Below are 20,278 nucleotides of genomic sequence, written 5' to 3' on the forward strand. Positions count from 1 at the left end.
AAAAATCAAGTGAAATAATGTGGATAAAATTCTTGTCTAGTGTGTCATGAGCACTGAAGAACTGGGAGCCCCTTAGGAGTGCCTATTCCTGGCCTGTGCCAGACACAAGGATAGAGAGACATAAGCAAGAGCTGTAAAAAGTAGGCATCTCAAGTATTCACAGCTGAATCCCATATGAGTCCATTTTCTCCCTATCTCTCTGGGCAGCTGAGTTGCTCCTTGGGAAATATATTCTACAACTCCAGTTTTTTCAGTGATGTTTTAAAAGGGGTACGTGACCAGCTTGGGCTAATCCCTGAGTCATGCCAAAGGTCTGTGCACTCTGAACCCAGCCTGTGGATCCATTTTGCTCAGTATAAGGATAACCCTAGAACGTTACTAAAGAGAAGCAGTATGGACATCACCGTGCCTGTCTAAAAGTGAGTGCCTCATGGTCAGGCTTTCAGTTGTGGCTCAGAAGTGAAATAGCTCTGCCTGTAATGCCTAGTTAAATTAACCTGAGACAACACGGTTAAATTACATATTTAATAACTGTAATCACTCCGTTGATAGTATCATCCATTTGGCTTTAGAAGTGGGATGAACAGAGTTCCCAGTGGAGCTGAGAGAGGTGCTGGAGTGGCCCTGGAATGCTACTCACCAGGACAATTCCTATACTATACAGTGATGGGACAATGAAGAAGTGAGTCACATCAGCTATCTCCAGGCAACAGTTGAAGGCTTGGTGAGCGTCTAAGTGATTAAATCATGATGTAGACAAGAGACAGGATGACATCTCCTTGGTCATGATATTTAATTGAACCTGGCACAAGTTGCAATCAAAGCACCAAAAACCATAAATAGGAAGATGACAAACATCTCTAAGATTTGTTTGATGACTCTAGCCCAGACCTTTCTTTGAGCCCCTGGGTAATGATGAGGCCTTAGGATAGTTCCAAAGTCAGAACCACAAACCTCAAGTCTGAGCAGCTCTTTGAAAGCTCACTGGGCTTCCCTGGTGGCGCAGTGGTTGAGAGTCCTACTGCCGATGCAGGGGACACGGGTTCGTGCCCCGGTCCGGGAGGATCCCACATGTGCGAGCGGCTGGGCCCGTGAGCCATGGCCGCTGAGCCTGCGCGTCCGGAGCCTGTGCTCCGCAACAGGAGAAGCCGCAACAGTGAAAGTCCCGCGTACCGCAAAAAAAAAAAAAGAAAGCTCACTGCTCCTTCCTTGGTCCTTTCTCGCCACGTAGAGAAAGCACCTTTAACCTTCTAGCTGTTTCACTTTGAGCCATCCTGTGTGTCTCTTCTGCCTTCGGTTTTGCCTGTCTCTTTCATTTCCTCTCTCTGGGATGGCTCACGTACTCTTTTGCCCCTCTCTCCAGCCTCACTTTTAGGACAGTTTCTCTGCCCCTTATATTTGACTTTCAAGTTTCATAAACTGGGAAAGAGAAGAGCTATCAGTACATATTTCTGTGAAAGAAAACATTATCAGAAGTCCTCTAAGGAGAAGAAAACTAGAATAATACTGAAGATTGCACTTTCCAAGGGAACCTACAATAAGATCCATAAAAGATTTTTAATAATTTTATAAATAACTAGAATTGCTGTGGACTAATCAGCTGAAAAAGTTTGAAATGTTATATCAACATTTACTAAGAAAACACTACTCACAGTAAAAGATTTTGTGATGAAATTCAGAGTAAAAAATTTTTTAAATTCTACGCTGGCAGTGTCCCAAGCTCAAAAGCAAACTGCAAATCTGTCAATACTTGTAGCTAGAGGCAATATTGTCTTATTTTACAAATGACATTAAGATTACAGGAAAAAAAGAGGAAAGGGAATTTATTTTCAATGAGTTACGGGAAGTTCAAAATTTCAAAATGTAAGTACAGGTATCCAACCCAACACTGGTAACATGAAAATCTAATCAAAATGGAATAGTAACAAAAGCTGTTTTCCTTCGCATCCATTTTTGCATAACATCCTGATTGACCAGCTGCAAGCATTTTAACATGCTTGAGGTGGCAGCTTTAATTTACATCGCAGGCTCTCTCGGATTAGTCATCCTGCTGTAAAAGCTGTGGCCTCGAGTAAGTGTAATCTTTGATGAGGATAATGTCATTAAGTATCTCTTGTAACATCTGAAAAAAATCTGCTTTCTGCTTTGTCAGCCTAGTGCTAGCCCCAATTTTTCTCTTTAATAGCCCAAGGGGAAGAGCACCCACAGCTCTGAAAATCTACAAGTCTAGGGAGGGATGAGAAATCACGTAGCATGTTCCTCAGGCTTCCAGTCTGAATGACCTAAACTATTTAGTGGCAAATAAAAATAGAGCCTGCTGGTAAAGATCTCTGGAGATGATTATGCAATGACTAATTCCTACTCAACAGTTCTTTGTCTTATTTAACCAGAATCCAAGGGCTGAGTACATTGCATTTCTCCGCTGAGAAGCAGGAGAGCTGGACCTCCCCCTGGATGGGAATGCAGCGGACTTGGGTTTCACGGGGTGTGTTGTCTGAGATGGTCTGGGTATGCCAGCAGGGCGGAAGCACCTCATGGTTATCAAGTGTGAGGTGTTTTCTGTGCCTAGATACACGAAATCCCCAGCCCTTCAGTCGTCCCTGAGCTTTGTCTCTCACCTGAGCGTTTCACCCTGACGAGAAGGCTCACTTTTACTGCTTCCCCACGGAGCTGTCTCCCATCATGCCTCACACTCCACCCCACTTGTACATTCAGATATTTAATGGAGCGCAGGCTTCCATTTTCTGTCTCAGAGCTATCGCTTTTGAGACCTCTTCATCCTCACAGCCACCAAAAGTTGACTTCTTTTCCTCCCTAGAGATGGGAGATTGTTTTTCACCCAAATATAAGATTTTTTTTCCTTTTATTCAAATTACTCTTTTCAGTGATAAAGAGAGAACTTCCAGGCTGTGGTGAGCTGTGGCTGCTTCCTGAACGCCCGCCTGCAGGAATCCTAATCACACCTCAACAAAGGTGCCAGTGACTCTAGTTTCTACTCTAGTTGCTGCAACTAGTGAGCACTGTAAATGCTACAGTGCTAACACCAACCAGTCACTTCTGATAACTGGGATCAGATTCCCCTCCTGGCTTAGGCCGGCTCTGAGCTGCAGAGACTACATCTGACCAGCTCTACTGTCTTCTCTTTTTCTCTCCTCTCTCGTATTTTTTTGCTTCTTGGTTATGTTCAAGTCTAATCTCTCTAAGCCCTGCCCCTCCCACGCCCATTTTTGTCAGTAGGGTGTGGGTCCCTAGGTGCACCAGGGCAGAGTTAACGTTTTTCAGAGTGCCATGGAGAACAACGTTGAGTGACTTCTACTTTACTGAATAGCGTGGTGGCACTGGAATGCTATTCTCAGTAGTAACCAGCCTTTACTTTTCCTGGTACAAGAATCCTACTTGCTCTGGTTTTTTCCCTTAGTGTTTTAGCCTTCTGTCCTTTAATCTTCCCTGTGGCTCCTCTCTGAACTTTTCCGATTGCTCTGAGGCAATCAGTGCTTTACACAGCATTCTTGGAAGGATCTAATCAGCCCCTTAAGGAAATTACATGCCAGAGACAATAGGAGCTCTTGAGTGTTGAGGGTACAGAGCAATGCCCCTGGGTAGTTTACCCCACCCAGCCGGGCTGGTGAGGCTGGAACCAAGGTGCTCACAAGTGTGGTCTTCTAAGATGTTTTAAAGGAAGGGAGTTCAAATAGGTACCAGCACTACTATTTTCATTACAGATAGTATTTCATTTAACTTTTACATTATATGTATTGTGTCGTCTCCTTCGTTGTCCATAAGAACCATAAGAAGAAGGTCATTACATCTCCATTTAACAGGTGAAAAAGCTAAGCTCAGGGAGGAAGTATTAAAAATCAGAATGAGATTCCAGGTCTGTCTGACATCAGAGTGCAAGCTTTTGTACTAAATCATGCTGTTTTGCAAAATGCAGTACGCAAGGAACGACTTTTCTGCCTCAGAAACAGCCCACCAGAGTGCTTCTGGCCCTCCTCAAATCCTCAAAATGGCATATTCATCCCCATAACTTTGCAGAAACCAGCAGCTTCTATTTTCCCTCTCCTTTCCCAGCTGAATACTGCTTGGGAGGGCGGGAGAGGGAGGTGGAAATATAATGAGAGGCAGAAAAGACGTTGATATGGTATCAAAGATGTAGGATTATTGTTGAAAATAGATTTTGAGATGCATGAATGGGATTTCTAAGAGACTGGATTGAAATTAGTGATAACTTGTCTATGCTAGGAATCTTCTTGATTCGTATAGGATGCTTTGGCTGCAATTTCTATACTAGTGGAGTCTGCAGGCATGCCATTTTCAGACTGACATTTGTCAGGGGCTCTACACTGTCACTGTTCACCCATCTGTCAAATCTGTAGATAAATGGTTTCCATCTTGAGTTTATGTAAATTACCTTATGTTAATGTTGTCATTTATTCTTTCTGGGGTTTTCATTATTTTTTTTTCCCTGACTCACTTTCCAATACACCAATCTGCTTTCGATACTAATTCTGTTTTCCACAATGTCAGCAATCCACCAGAGTACCAATAAATGAGTCTCCTCTGTACTGCCTAGGACTGACTATGTATCTCTGACTGACTCAGAATCGCTCCTTAAAGAAGGAAATTCAACATTTTAGAAGACAGGGAGTAAGTTGTGAACCTACCTCATCATCTATATACCACACAGTATCTTCTCTTTTTTTAAAAAAGGGTATAATTATAATCACCAAATATTGTTTAACGTCCGTAAGGGTACAATTGGTGCTGTACTAGATTTGCTTCATTCTAAAAGCCAAGGTATTTGGAAGAATAAGTCTTTTCCTAGAATCAACAGAGATTATTCTCCTGAAAAGTGGGATTTATTTTGAAGTAGGTACTTACTTTCAAAATAGGTTCCAATTTTTTATGGTTTTTAAAGGTTTATGTTTTGGGGGAAAAAAGAACATGAAAAGATCTATTTATATTTTTATAAATGTGTAATTTTAACAAGTTTAAAGTATGAAAATTGCCTTCCTTATTTTTATTTACTCTGATTATGATTAAATTATATTTATTTATTTACTTATTTTTGGCTGCGTTGGGTCTTTGTTGCTGTGCTCCGGCTTTCTCTAATTGCTTCAAGCAGGGGCTACTCTTTGTTGTGGTGCGTGGGCTTCTCACTGTGGTGGCTTCTCTTGTTGCGGAGCTTGGGCTCTAGGGCGCAGGCTCAGTAGCTGTGGCGCACGGGCTTAGTTGCTCTGCGGCATGTGGGATCTTCCTGGACCAGGGCTTGAACCCATGTCCCCTGCATTGGCAGGTGGTTTCTTAACCAGTGAGCCACCAGGGAAGCCTGATTAAATTAAAATTAAAACTTTCTTGTTTCCATCAATTTGAGGAAAACCAATAGAAAAGATTAAGTGCAGTGGACAAATCTATATAAGGCACAAGGTTAGAGTAAGTTGAGAAGGAAATCCAGAAATAGGGAGGGAATTTTATTTGTTGAAATGTTGAAATTGTAGAGTATGTTTTAATTTCTTTATAGTTTAAAAGGCAGCATTTGTAATACATAATAATTTTAACCCTATAACATAAAAATTTATGAAAACACACAAAAGCAGAGACTAATATTATGAACCATGATACATCTTTCTCCTCTTCAAGTTTTCTTTTCAAGATTTTTACTTGTAAAAACCAGGTCAGTAGTCCTGTAGAGTATCCCATATTCTGGAGTTTTTTGATGTTTTCTTGTGGTGTCATTTAAATTGTTCCTCTTATCCCCTGTATTTCCTACCAATGTAAAGTAAGATCTAAATACCTGATTAGATTCCGCTTTTTTTCTGCACAACTGTTCCACAGGTGGTGCTTTGTACTACATAATGTATCACGTTAAGAAGTACCTGTCTGGTTGACAGACTTTTAGTAATGCTAAGATGACCTGAGTTCAGGTGGGAGAAGTCCAATCCTTCTCTTGTGCAGCCCTCTGCCAAACTTTACCTAATAGCTTTTAGAAGAATCAGTTATTGCAACAGAGATTGCCAAATAGTATTTTTGTCACTTTTATCATTACTTCTATAGTTGTTATTGATGGCTGTCTTTCTTCTGTAAGGAAGAGCTTTGCTTAATCAAATACACTAATATAGATACTTTGCAAATCAATTCAAACAAGAAAGGCAGGATAAATGCTTAATTCTTTTGTTCTAGTTACCAGTTTCCAGAGTAAAAAATTAGTGCTCTGGCCACCTCCAGTGGTGACCAAAGAGGGTTTTCTTTTGTTGTTGTTGTTTTTAAATTTTTGTCTGTTCACTTTTTAACCATTTCTGTTTCTTCTTTCTTAAAAATGAACTCATTACAAATGCAACAAAAAAAGAATTAAATACCTAGTATTAAATCTAACTAAGACGGTAAAAGACCTGTACTCAGAAAACTATAAAACACTGATTAAAGAAATTGAAGACAATACAAACAGATGAAAAGATATACCATGCTCATGGATTGAAATAATTAATATTGTTAACATGACTATACTACCCAAACAGATTCAATGCAATCCCTATGAAAATACCAATGCCATTTTTCATAGGATAAGAAGAAATTTGTACGGAAACACAAAAGACTCTGAATAGCCAAAACAATATTAAGAAAGAAGAACAAAACTGGAGGTATCATGCTCCCTGATTTCAAAGTATATTACAGGGCTACAGTAATCAAAACAGTATGATATGGGCACAGAAATAGACACATAGATCAATGGAACAGAATAGTGAGCCCAGAAATTAACCCACACTTATATGGGTAATCAGTCTATGACAAATGAGGCAAGAATATACAATGGGGGAAATATAGCCTCTTCAATAAATGGTGTTGGGAAAACTGGACACCTACATGCAGAAGTATCAAACTGGACTACTTTCTCACACCATGCACAAAAATAAATTTAAGACAGATTAAAGACTTAAATGTAAGACCTGAAACCATAAAACTTTTAGAGGAAAATACAGGCAGTATGCTCTTTGACATGTCTTAGCAATATTTTTTTGGATATGTCTCTTCAAGCAAGGGAAACAAAAGCAAAAAAAAAAAAAAGAAATGAGACTACATTAAACTAAAAAATCTTTTGCACAGTGAAGGAAATTATCAACAAAATGAAAAGGCGGTCTACTGAATGGGAGAAGATATTTGCAAGTGATATACCTGATAATGGTTAATATCCAAAATATATTAAGAACTGATACAACTCAACATCAGAAAACCAAAGAACCTGATTTAAAAATGGGTAGAGGATCTGAATAGACATTTTTCCAAAGAAGATAAACAGATGGGAACAGACACATGAAAAGATGCTCAACATCACTAATATAAGGGAAATGCAAATCAAAACCACAATGAGATATCACCTCACACCGTCAGAATGGGTGTTATCAAAAAGACAACAAATAACAAGTGTTGGGGAGGATGCAGAGAAAAGGGAACCATCACACACTGTTGGTGGGAATGTAAATTGATGCAGCCACTGTGGAAAACAGTATGGTGATTCTTCAAAAAATTAAAACTAGAACTACCATATGATCCAACAATTCCACTCCTGGGTATTTATTCAAAGAAAATGAAAACATTAAGATATATGCACCCCTATGTTCATTGCAGCATTATTTACAATATCCAAGATATGGAAGCAACCTAAGTGACCACCAATAGATGAATAGATAAAGAAGATGTGGTGTATATATGCAACTGAATACTATTCAGTCACATAAAAGAATGAAATCTTGCCATTTTTGACAACACGGATGGACCTGGAGGGTATTATGCTAAGTGAAATAAGTCAGACAGAGAAGGACAAATACTGTATGATTTCATTTATATGTGGAATCTACACAAAACAAAACAAATGAACAAACATAGCAAAACAAAAATGGAGTCATAGATACAGAGAACAAACGAGTGGTTGCCAGAGGGGAGGGAGTGGGGGAAGGAGAGACATAGGGGAGAGAGATTAAGAGGTACAAACTTTCAGTTACAAAATAAATGAAAAAAAATAATGAACTCATGAATTTTTATATATTCAATGTGTTTAAATCAATTGCAGTCATTTTTTCTCTTCAGTGCTCAAAATGTCACATCTCTTTTCAACCCATCTCTGGTTCCTATGTCCTTTGATATGATCCAGTTAATCCTGATAGTTTCCTCGGTTTCAGGCACACATGTACACACACACACACACACACACACACACACACTCACAGAGTCTCAATCCATCTTGTACATTTCCTGTTTCAAGTTTGGAATCAATCATTTTCCAAGCACCTAACAGGTGGGGAATTCCCAGTAGACCACACTTTTGACACTAAGGGTGATCACTGCTTCTAGGCTACCATTTGTTTCTAAGTCTTTTCAGTGTGTGAACTAGGAAATATGCATTTTTCAAAATTGTGTGAAACACAAAACAAAATTTACCATCTTCACTATTTTCAAGTGTATAGTTCAGTAGTATTAAGTACATTCACATTGTTGTACAACAATCTCCAGAATACTCTTCATCTTGCAAAACTGAAACTCTACACCCATTTGTTGCTGTTGACAACTCTCCATTTTCCCAACCCCTAATCCCTAGCAACCACATCTTCACTTTCTGTCTCTATGAATTTGACTATTCTAAGTACCTCATATAAGTGGAAGCATACAATATTTGCCTTTTTTGACTGCCTTATTTCACTTAGCTTGATGTCCTCAGGCTCATCCATGTTGTACCATGTGTCAGAATTCTCTTCCTTTTAAAGACTGAATAATCTCATTGTATGTATGTACTGTGTTTTGTTTATCTGTTCATCCATGGATAGACATTTGGATTGCTTCCACCATTTGACTATTGTGAATAATGCTGCTGTGAACACGGATGTACAAATACCTTCTGGTGACCTCACTTTCAATTCTCCTAGGTATATACCCAGAAGTAGAATTGCTGGATCATGTGGTAATTCTATTTTCATTGTTTTAAAAAAAACACCATAATTTTTCCACAGCAGCTGCACCATTTTACATCCCTGTCAGTAGTCACAAAGCTTCTAGTTTCTCCACATCCTCAGCCTGTACTTTGTATTACTTTTTTCTATAGTAGCCATTCTAATGGGTTTAAAGTGGTATCTCATCGTCGTTTTGATTTGCAATTCCCTAATGATTCGTAAGGTTGAGTATCATATGCTTATTGGCCATTTGTACATCTTCTCTGGAGAAATGTCTGTTCAAGTCCTTTGCCCATTTTTTATTGCATTGTTTGTTTTTTTGTTGTTGAGTTGAAGTTCTTTATATATGCTGGATATTACTCCCTTATCACATATATGATTTGCAAATATTTTCTCCCATCCCATAGGTTGCCTTTACATTCTGTCCATTGTATCCTTTGATACACAGAAGCTTTTAATATTGATGTAGTCCAATTTGTCTATTTTTACTTTTGTTGCCTGTGTTTTTGTTGTCACATCTAAAAAGTTGTTGCCAAATCCAATGTCATGAATCTTTTCTCCTACGTTTTCTTCTAAGAATTTTATAGTTTTGGGTCTTATGTTTCAGTCTTTGATATATTGTGAGTTAATTTTTTTAAATTTATTTTATTTATTTATTTTTGGCTACATTGGGCCTTTGTTGCTCTGCGTGGCCTTTCTCTAGTTGCAGAGAGCGGGGGCTACTCTTCGTTGCAGTGCGTGGGCTTCTCATTGCGGTGGCTTCTCTTGTTGTGGAGTATGGGCTCTAGGCACGCAGGCTTCAGCAGCCGCGGCTCACAGGCTCTAGAGCACAGGCTCAGCAGTTGTGGCGCACGGGCTTAGTTGCTCCGTGGCACGTGGGATCCTCCCGGACCAGGGGCTCAAACCCATGTCCTCTGCATTGGCAGGGAGATTCTTAACCACTGTGGCACCAAGGAAGCCCTGTGAGTTAATTTTTTATATGGTAAAATGTAAGGATCCAACTTTTGCATGTGGCTATCCAGTTTTCCCAATACTATTTGTTGGAGAAATTGTTCTTTCCCCATTGAATAGTCGTGGCACCCTTGTTGAAAATCATTTGAGCATATATGTGAAGATTTATGGGCTCTTTATTCTTTTCCATTTGTCTGTATATCCATCTTTATGCCAGTACCACACTGCTTTGATGACTGCAGTTTTCTGATAAGTTTTAAAATCAGGAAGTTATGAGACCTCCAAATTTGTTCTTCTTTTTCAAGACTATTTTGGCTATTCAGGGTCCTTTGAGATTCAATATGAATTTAGGATAATTATTTCTACAAAAAAAAAGTCATTGGGATTTTGATAGGGGTTGCACTGAATCTACAGATCACTTTGGGTAATACTGATATGTTAACAATATTAAGTCTTACAATCCATGAACATGAGATGTTTCTCCATTTATTTGTTTCTTCTTAATTTCTTTCAGCAACGTTTTATAGTTTTCAATGTACCTTCGTGGTTAAGGTTACTCCTAAGTATTTTATTCTTTTTGATGCTATTGTAAATTGAATTGATTTCTTAATTTCCTTTTTGAATTGTTCATTATTAGTGTACACAAGCACAACAAATTTTTGTGTATTGATTTTATATCCTACAACTTTGCTGAAAAGAACTAACAGTTGTGAGTGTGTGTGTGTGTGTGTGTGTGTGTGTGTGTGTATAATCTTTAGGGTTGTATACAAATTAGATCGTGTCCTCTAAAAACAGACATAATTTTAGTTTTCCTTTCCAATTTGGATGGCTTTTGTTTCTTTTTCTTGCTTAATTGCTCTGTCTAGGATTTCCAGTACTATGTTGAATAGAAGTGGTGAAAATGAGCATCCATGTCTTGTGATATCTTGTGATCTTAGAGGAAAAACTCTCAGCCTTTCACAATTGAGAATGATGTTAACTGTGGGATTTTCACATATGGTCTTTATTATCTCGAGGTAGTTTCCTTCTATCCCTAGTTTGTTGAGTGTTTTTACCATGAATTAAATGGAATATTTTTAATAGCAAGATTTAGAAATGAAAGCTGCAGTAAGCAATTGCTTTCAAAAATGTTATTTTAATGTTACTTTGTAATATTCTATGGTATTGAAATAATCATCATACTAGTTGCTAAATAAATAATGAATGATACTGGGACTTCCCTGGTGGTCCAGTGGTTAAGACTCCCTGCTTCCACTGCAGGGGGCGTGGGTTTGATCCCTGGTTTGGGAACTATGATCCCACATGCTATGTGGCATGGCCAAAAAAAAAAAATGAACAAGTACTTATTCATTCATTCAATGACTATTTCTTTGCTCTCTACTTGTTCCAGGCACTTCTGGGAACTGGGATAGGCAGACAAATTAGCTGCTCTTCTGGAGTTTGCACTTTAGTGGAAGAAGATAGAAAATTATCAAAGAAAAAATAAATAGAAAAATATCAGCTAGTGACTGGAGCCATGCAGAGATTTAAACTATGGCAATGTGATGGAGAGGGCCTGGGAGGCTACTTGAGGTTGGGGGTTAGAAAGACCTTCTAAAGATGTGATAGTTAAGCTGAAATCTTATTGACAAGAAGGAAGTAGACATGTGAAGAGCATTTCAGGTAGAGGGAATGACAAGCACAAAAACTCCAAGATAGGAACATGCTTGGTGAAGTCATGGAAATATGGCTAAAGTATAGTGGGCAAAGGGGAGATGGTTTAAGATGAGGTCAAATAAGACAGGTGGTGATATTATTTTCAATGAAAGAGAAGCAATATAATCGTATATGTAAAGCACTATGTTAGACATATAAACACATCAGATACAGTCACTGCCCTTAAGAAAGATAGAATCTTATAAGACGTCTAATGAAAAATACGTACCTGATCAACATTGGAATAATTTGATTCAACAACCTCAGCTATGCCTGTATGCTTGTTCGCATGATCTATAACAATGACAATCTTGTGTCATCCTTTCCTTCTTGAGAAAAAAAATATAATACCGATATATGTGTATGTATTATATATATATTTCAATTAAGAGGTAGACAAAGAGTAACATAGATGGAGATGAAAATGTCCCCTTATTATTGTTGGAAATGCTGGTGTTGGAGAACATGGGTTATATGTGCAAAGAGATTGACGTTTTATTCCTGACCTTCACAATCACAGACTTACCGGACTAGTCGCAGTTGAGGTGGAACAGGGCAGACGATATCTCTTGTGTAAAATCACAAAAGAGATCAGAGACGGTAAAGTGCAGTGAATAAACGTCTGGACCCTAGAGCCAGACTGCCTGCGTACCAATCTTGGTTCTGTTACTTATTCGTTTTTCAAAGTAACCTCTCGTCTCAGTTCCCTTGCCTATAGATGTGGATAATACTAACACCGCTTCATCTAAAGAATTACGCACAATGTGTTCTTCATCTTGTTCGTTATGCACACATAATACTTATTAAATATCTTTCCATAATCAATGCATTCAGTTCTAACTCATTCTTTTTTAAAGCTGTTGATGATTTCATTCCCTGGACGTATTAGAATTTATTTAATCAATTTTGCCATTTCCTGAATGTCACACAGTTGGAATTGTACAGGATGCAGGCTTTTCAAAAACTGGCTTCTTTCACTTAGTAACATACATTTAAGTTTCCTCCCTGTCTTTTCATCGCTTGACAGCTCGTTTCTTTTTAGCACTGAATAATGTCCCATTGTCTGGAGGTACCGTGGTTTATTTACCCATTCACTTACTGAAGGTCATCTTGGTTGCTTCCAGGTTTTGGCAGTTATGAATAAGTCAGTATAAACATTCGTGTGCAGGTTTTTGTGTGGACAGTTTTTCAACTCCTTTGGGTAGATACCAAGGAGGGTGATTGCTAGATCATATGGTAGGAGTATGTTTAATTTTGTAAGAAGCTGCCAAACTGTCTTCCAAAGTGGCTGCACCGTTCTGCGTTCCCACCAGCAATGAACGAGAGTTCCTGTTGCTCCACATCCTCGCCAACATTTGTAGTATCAGTGTTCCAGATTTTGGCCATTCTAGTATGTGTGTAGTGGTATTTCACTGTTGCTTTAGTTTATTCCTAATAACATATGATGTAGAGCATCTCCTCCTGTGCTTACTTGTCTTCTGTGTATCTTCTCTGGTGAAGTGTCTGTTAAGGTCTTTGGCCCATTTTTTAATCAGGTTATTTGTTTTCTGATTATTAAGTTTTAAGAGTTCTCTGTATATTTTGGATAACAGTCCTTTATCAGCTATGTCTTTCGCAAATATTTTCTCCCTACTGGTGAAATTTTAATTGATGAGTTTCATTTCTACAGCCGATGTTGTGACTGTAAGAGAAAAACAGTCTAGCTGACATTTTAGGCATGTGGCAGCCATAAGCAGTTATAAATAGGGAATTTTTGTGATCATAGACTGAAAAGCCTATGACATCAGCCAACAACAATGCAGAAATCCTAAAAGAGAAGAGCCACAGGGCTTGTTATTCTTAATACTAAATGGAAAATATTCTTGGGAAGTATAATTAAAATTAATTTAGAATTGTTCTCAATCTAATTAAAAATTTACAACAGTTTTCAATCAGGGTGATTTTTAGATATAATTTGAAGGCATTTAAGTCCTAGTATGTAAAGTTGGAAATTTGAAATAAAATGTTCTGGTTTTCCTTTGAAATTTATTTTACATTGAAAAGTAAACACAAACAGCACACTCTTTAGTCATGTGGTTTGATCACAGAAGATTGTACTTTCTCTGTTCTACCTCCTACAGGTTAAATAACACTGCAGGGAAAATCTTATTATTGCAAAATATTTGGAGGTGTATCTGATGTTTAAAAAAATTGTTTTAGATAAGATTAATTAGTACACAAGTCAAGATTCCAAGCCCACAACAACAAAGAAATGTATTTAGGCTCCTGGTCTATAAAAGGGACTTTGTTTAAAATAGTGATTTTTAATGTTTTGGGATTAAGATCCCATGAAAACCAGAATTATCTGCAAAAATGCAGATCTATATGTTTAAGTGAAATTGTGTCTATAGTTTTGGGGGGCCATGGATTCATTGTTTCCCATACCCAGGCACACGGCAAGAACTCTCTCTAAAATATTATGGGGATTAATTTGGGGGAGGAGGGCTGTATCACTTACCAAACAAACACACCTTTCAGCTAACCTACTTGTCCCACTCCCTGATGAACCTGGCCCCAAATCCAGCTGCTCCTAATTCAAATTGCCAGATTTTCTCAAGATACTCGAAAGTATTTACATGAGGAGAGAAATAATGTTGTTTTAGAGTCTCTAGCCATAAGTTGCTGGTAGCACCATCATTTCCTGTACTGAGTGACCCCAGTTCCTAAAAATACCTCCAGCACTATTCAACTGCTTACATTTGGCATAGTCTTCATTCTTATTTGGGAAGGCACATTCCCTTCTCCAGCTGAAGAAACTCAGTGTCTGAAAAGAGCTGCCTAAAAACACTGTTCCCTCTGGGCTCTTAAAAATGTTCAGCCTCTGAAAGCTGGCGGGGAGTGCTCACACCCAGCGGAGGCAATACTCCATGGACTGAGCAAGAAAAAAATGAGCACGCTATATATGGAAAACAGGAAGCTGAACAGTTGAGGCAGCCTTACTCGTACGTGGCCCATATTCAGATCCATAACCCAGCAACCGTGAACTGTCTAGAAAAGGAAAAGACTCAGTGGCTAGCCCTAAGCTGGAAGGGCAGACTGTTCTGACACTTTTCCAGCTTACTTTTAAATAAGCAAAGGAATAAAGCACTAACTAAAGCCTCAGGATGGGCTAGTCCAGTACACTGCCACATACCGTACATACACAGTTGCTGATGACCTTGTGGCAAACCAATGGTTCCTCTGGCAGTTATAACAGGGTATTGAGCAGTGTTCACTCAGTCAAAGCTCCAAGGACAAAAATAAGAAGTTGCAAAATAAGTGAACTTCCAGTTTCTTTGCAATATTTGATTATTTGTATGTTATTTGTATATTTGGAGACAGAAAAAGGAGGAACTGGAGGACCATCTCAACATTCCTTGGTTTTCAAAATGTTAATAATTCCCAGGGCTACTTTTTTTTTTAAGCCAGGGCACAGAGATTCACACTGTAATAGAGAGAGTTTAGTGTCTTAGGTAAAGGAATGAAGTTATTTATGATTCAGAAGCACACCCACATACGTATTATAGGGAATTATTGGAGACTTCTATTCCTTCTAACATCATCCGCTCATCTTTTTCTTTTTTTATATTTAAAGAAGGTGGCAGATGAGAAAAATATATCCAGATCACTCTGTAGAAACATTTCTTAGAAAAGCAGCTGAAGACTTACCTAGCCACTGGCAATCAATCTGCTCCGGAAGCCATCGCACACTTTTACAATGGTATTTAAAACCCAAGTCTGTTGATCAGCCAAGCTACTTTCTAGGGTTTTCTTTCATTAAATCTTCTGGTAGGGCATCTGTATCACATAGGAGCTGCCTAATTCATTTCACTTATCCCCACACAATTTTTTTCCTGATGATCAGTGTTGGAATTGGTCTTCACCTGTAAATCTGGGATCTGATTTGCATTGTGTCCCTATGCATCCCCTTTGAATTGCTAAAATTACTTTTTTTTTTCCCTTGTTGTCTGGACACTCTTATTTATAGGGTGATGGTACGATCTATCATCTGTATCAGGATGTACTTTTGAGAATGAAAAGGGGTGCTATTAATAATTATGCTTGGACAACACACAAACTGGGGTTATCTGGACATACTGGGACACAAAGTCATACTTATTTTTTTAAAAATAAATTTATTTATTAATTTATTATTTTTGGCTGCGTTGGGTCTTCGTTGTAGCACAAGGGCTTTCTCTAGTTGTGGCGAGCAGGGGCTACTCTTCATTGCGGTGTGCAGGCTTTTCATTGTGGTGGCTTCTCTTGTTGCAGAGCACAGGCTCTAGGCACGCAGGCTTCAGTAGTTGCAGCATGGGGGCTCAGTAGTTGTGGCACATGGGCTTAGTTGCTCCGCGGTGTGTGGGATCTTCCTGGACCAGGGCTGGAACCCGTGTCCCCTGCATTGGCAGGTGGATTCTTAACCACTGCACCACCAGGGAAGTCCCCACACTGTTTATTTAAAACTGATCTGATATGGGTTGAGCCATAATGTGCCAGGCAGTGGTCAAGACCAAAACATTTTTGTCTTGGGTATACTCCTGTTCTCACAATGCAGGTATTCACCCTTTGCTCTAACCCCATGGAGTCTTGCCCAAGTGATATGATTATTGCAATTGGAAAATCATTTATAAATGAATGTGTACTAAAATATTTGCCTGTAAAATGTTATAGTTTAGAGGCTTTTCCACTTTCAAAAGATTGAAAAGGCTTCAAGTTATCATGGGATGATTTGTGGCTTACTGGACAGGATAATATTTGACAGGCTGAGTCCCAAAAGTGTTCAAACTACAAGAGAAAGACAGCATTCCACTCCTGAGTCAACATTGACTCACTCCCACTCCCAATTCTGTATTCCATAATCATGTGATTAAAAACAAGTGGAGTCATATTCATGACATGTTTCTTTAATTTCTTGTTTCCTCAAAGCTCATGACTTCTGTACATAAATTGCTTCTCACACTTTAGTTTAGCCAAATGTTCTGATGTGGTCCCAGGGGAGCAAAAGGACCCATTTAGTCATGTATCAACTATTAGCTGAGCCCCTATTGCGTGACCTGGAACAGTGTTTGACACTGGGATTAAAAAGATGATTACACTGCCTTTGAAATAATTTAGTTTAGTGTTGTGTAAATGTGAACCTCTTAATATTCTTGTGGCAAATCACATAGGGATGAAAGTTCTGGGAAATGTAGTGCAAGTCAAGCATGGATAAATTACGCTTTACCTTTGGAACTGTAATCTATGCTGAGACCAGGCCAGTTCTGATCAATTTTGGAGTGGTATAACCAGTATCTTTAAATTCAAGGATGTTGAGGTGTGATGGCAGCCGCACCACTGGGTTATTAATATAGAAACATTATTTTTTTATTTTTTTTAAGTACAGTTGATTTACAATGTTGTGTTAGTTTCAGGTGTCCAGAAAAGTGATTTGGTTATATATATAATATTTATGATATATATTATATACATATTTTCAGATTTTCCATTATACGTTCTTATAAGTTATGGAATATAGTTCCCTGTGCTATACAGTAGGTCCTTGTTGTTTATCTGTTTTATATATAGTAGTGTGTATATGTTCATCCCAAACTCCTAACTTATCCTACCCCCCCCTTCCCCTTTGGTAACCATGGGATTGTTTTCTATGTCTGTGAGTCTGTTTCTGTTTTGTAAGTAAGTTCATCTGTATCCTTTTTTAGATTCCACAAATAAGGAAACATCATTTAGTCTCTTAGGTTTGGTCATCCATTAAGTGGGAAAAATCATTCTCATTTCTTTAGAGGTTTCCAGAGATTATCTAACCAACAGATTCGATTTTGCTGGCGAGCAACGGGCAAAATTTCCATAGATGGGATTGTTTTGTTTTCTCTTATTTAAGATTGGCAGCCAAATGGGCATCGCGGCTTCTAATCTCCCCCAAATGAAACACCAGTTTCACAAATCTAATAATTCGAGTTCTGTGCCCAACAGGGTGCTACAGCTCACCACGTGGCAACACACATTTTCAGCTAACAGAATGGCAGCCTGCCAGCAGCATATTCTGAGTTACCGGGTTTCAGTATGATGCCGGTTGGCACAAGTTTCAATCCTCTTATCAAAATGCGCCCAGCCATGCTCATAATGAAATGTTTCACTTCTCTTAAATGTCCCTTCTCCAGCCCCCTGTCCACCTACTCAAAGAAGTGAGGATGAACAGAAACTGTATCAAGGATGAAACTTTTCCTTCTCATCCCTGTGCCCCAGATTAACCTAACAAAAGCTGCTCCCCAACTCACCAGTTTTTCTCTAAAACTTTCCTCATCTCCATCTTTCCTGGCACCCATTTCCTCCCTGAGTCTTCCCCTTTCTCAAAGACATAAGTCAAGCAAATCCTCATGCCAGAAAAATAATACCGGCTTTAGCCACTTCCCTTCCAAAAGGGAAACGTTTTTGGTCCCACGAAGCCTTGCAAGGTGAGTGACTAAGTGTCTCGATTTGTCGGGGACTGAGGCGGCTCCCGGGAGGCAGGGCTTCCAGGGTTCAAAACCGGGCAGTCCTGGGCCAGCCGGACGGACCGCGAGCCGGACACACGTGGGGCTTTGGGGAAGCAGCGCCTAAGACAGGCCGAGGAGGAGGCTCCGGAATTCCCTCACGGGAGGATATTACGGTGCGCAGGGTCGCGCAAACCCCCCCTCTCCCGGCAGCAAAGGAAACTGAGGCACCGCGAAGGCCGCGGCGGAGTCTGTCGCCCGACCCTGCCGCTCCTTTGTCCCGGGGGCCCCCTTCTCTCCCCCGGCCCCGCACCGCCCCTGCCCGATTCCTCCCCCTCCCCCAGCGGGCACGGCTGACGCGGCCCGGGAGGAATGCGCTTCCGGAGGGAGAGGGCGGCGGCGGCGGCCTGAGGAGCGGGATCGCTGCGCCTGGGAGGCGGTGCCGCGGGGGTCGTTTCCTGCCGGGAGGCGGCCCCACGCCGCTGAGTCTCCTCCTCCCGCCCGAGAGGAGGAGGCGGAGCCGCCGCCGCCGCGCCCGAGCCCGAGCCCGAGCCCGGGAGGCCAAGCCAGCCCTAGGGACAGGCCGAGCGGGAGCCGCGGAGCACAGGCTGGACGCCGCGGGAGAAGGTGGGCCCGGGCGGGCGGCGTGTTCGGTGCGCGGCCGGGCCAGGGCCGCGGGGCAGGCGTGGGGGCCGCGGCCTCGGGGCGGATTCCAGTCGTCGGGCGGGGGAGGAAGTCGGGCCGCGCCCGCTCCCGGACCTTCCCGGCCGGGGGGCGTCGGAGGGCGCTGGCCTGCCCGGGCTCTGCCCCCACTCCCGAGCCGCGGTCGCGGAGGCCCGGGGCCGGGACCCTCCGCTCGGACGCCGGCCGTGGGCACTACCCCGCGGGCTAGGCGCGGACGGGCCTCCGCGGGCCGGAGTCCGGGGAGCGGCCTTGACCCCGGCTGCCCCGAGACGCCGGCTGCCCCGAGACGCCGGCTGCCGGGCCTCCACGCGGGGACCACTCACCCCCGGCTCCAGTTCTGCGCCTGGGGCGTCGCTGAGCCGTCGGGAAACGGGGCGCGGGGTCGGCGCGTCCTGTGGGCCCTTTCCCCTAATGCTGGGTGTAGACGCCGCGGCGGTGTCCAGGGCTAATGCCCGACCTGTGCCTGATTCGTGCCGTTCCTTATGCTTCAGAACAAGTTGAATTTTCAAGAATGCTAGTATTTAATGCCTGAGCAATTTTTGTTTCATCAGATTTGTGCTTTTGAGTCAAAACCTAGCGCTAGTAAATTACGCTCTTTAAGGTTCCAATTCCCCATCTGTAAAATGGGAACAATACCTACACTAATAATAAAACTAGTGACTGTTATAATAACGACAGTAAGGGCCAAGCTTAGCTCTACGCACTTTACCTTTATTTTCTCGTTTAATACCGGAACCGGTCCGACGAGGTAGGTGCCGTTTTTATCCCTGTTTTACAAATGAAGAAACTGAGGCACAGGGAGTGTAGGTGGTCATCCACCTGTATGAAGACAACCCGTGGGGTCTAGCAACCCATGTTTGAACCACAAGTAACTTTGCAAAAGTGCAGTGTAGTGAAAAGCAAATGTAAAATGGAAGACACCTAGAGTAGATGCTCAATAAATATTAATTCCTTTTCTTTCCTTCTTGGTATATTAAAAAGATTTTTTAAAAAGTCTCAGCATGTGATTGGTAATGTTATTAGTAAGGTTTCTTTGGATCTGCGTTCCACAGAAATAGGTGGGTAGAATTACTGGATTATTTTTTGTTTTGAATGTACAAAAATAACAAATGCTTATTGAATTTTGATTAGGCATGTTTCTTAAACTACATCCAGCCTTTACAATAGGTTGTGTAATAGACCACTTTAGAAATGACTAAGGGATTTTAGTTGCAAGTTACCTCTTCTAGCTTTGTGGACATCTAGGCCCACGGGGTCAGGGCTTACTTAAGAGTCCCACTAAAATGTTCTATTTGAAAATAATTTTAGTTCATTGATTGATAATAAATGAGGGACTGAAGATGATTAACTGATAAATAGAAAACACATGAAACAAATCAATATTTTGGTTACAGGTGTTTGAGGAGAAAGCCATTTGACTCACCCTAAAATTCATTCCCTAGTTAAGAAGACAAGGGGATGTGGTTAATACTTTACTCCTGTGAATAGAAAGCAAACAAACTCCAAATTAAGTCATGTATG

The 20,278-nt window shown here is 40.7% G+C and overlaps 1 protein-coding gene across 4 annotated transcripts in view; it reads left to right on the plus strand.

Moving 5' to 3' along the window:
* The window catches only part of ITGB1 (integrin subunit beta 1), a 78,878-nt gene that overhangs the window by 17,326 nt on the left and 41,274 nt on the right, over positions 1-20,278 (plus strand). For 2 of the 4 annotated variants that reach the window (XM_060161144.1, XM_060161134.1), the window contains exon 1: positions 18,521-18,700. The exons of 1 other annotated variant lie outside the window; for it this stretch is intronic. The gene's annotated coding sequence lies outside the window, so the exon portion shown is untranslated. Of the gene's footprint in view, positions 1-18,520; positions 18,701-20,278 lie in introns of those variants that run through there. One more of the 4 variants, XM_060161163.1, reaches the window with a different exon arrangement.

This window comes from Lagenorhynchus albirostris, chromosome 1 (genome assembly GCF_949774975.1).
Source record: "Lagenorhynchus albirostris chromosome 1, mLagAlb1.1, whole genome shotgun sequence".
Classification (NCBI taxonomy): Eukaryota; Metazoa; Chordata; class Mammalia; order Artiodactyla; family Delphinidae; genus Lagenorhynchus; species Lagenorhynchus albirostris.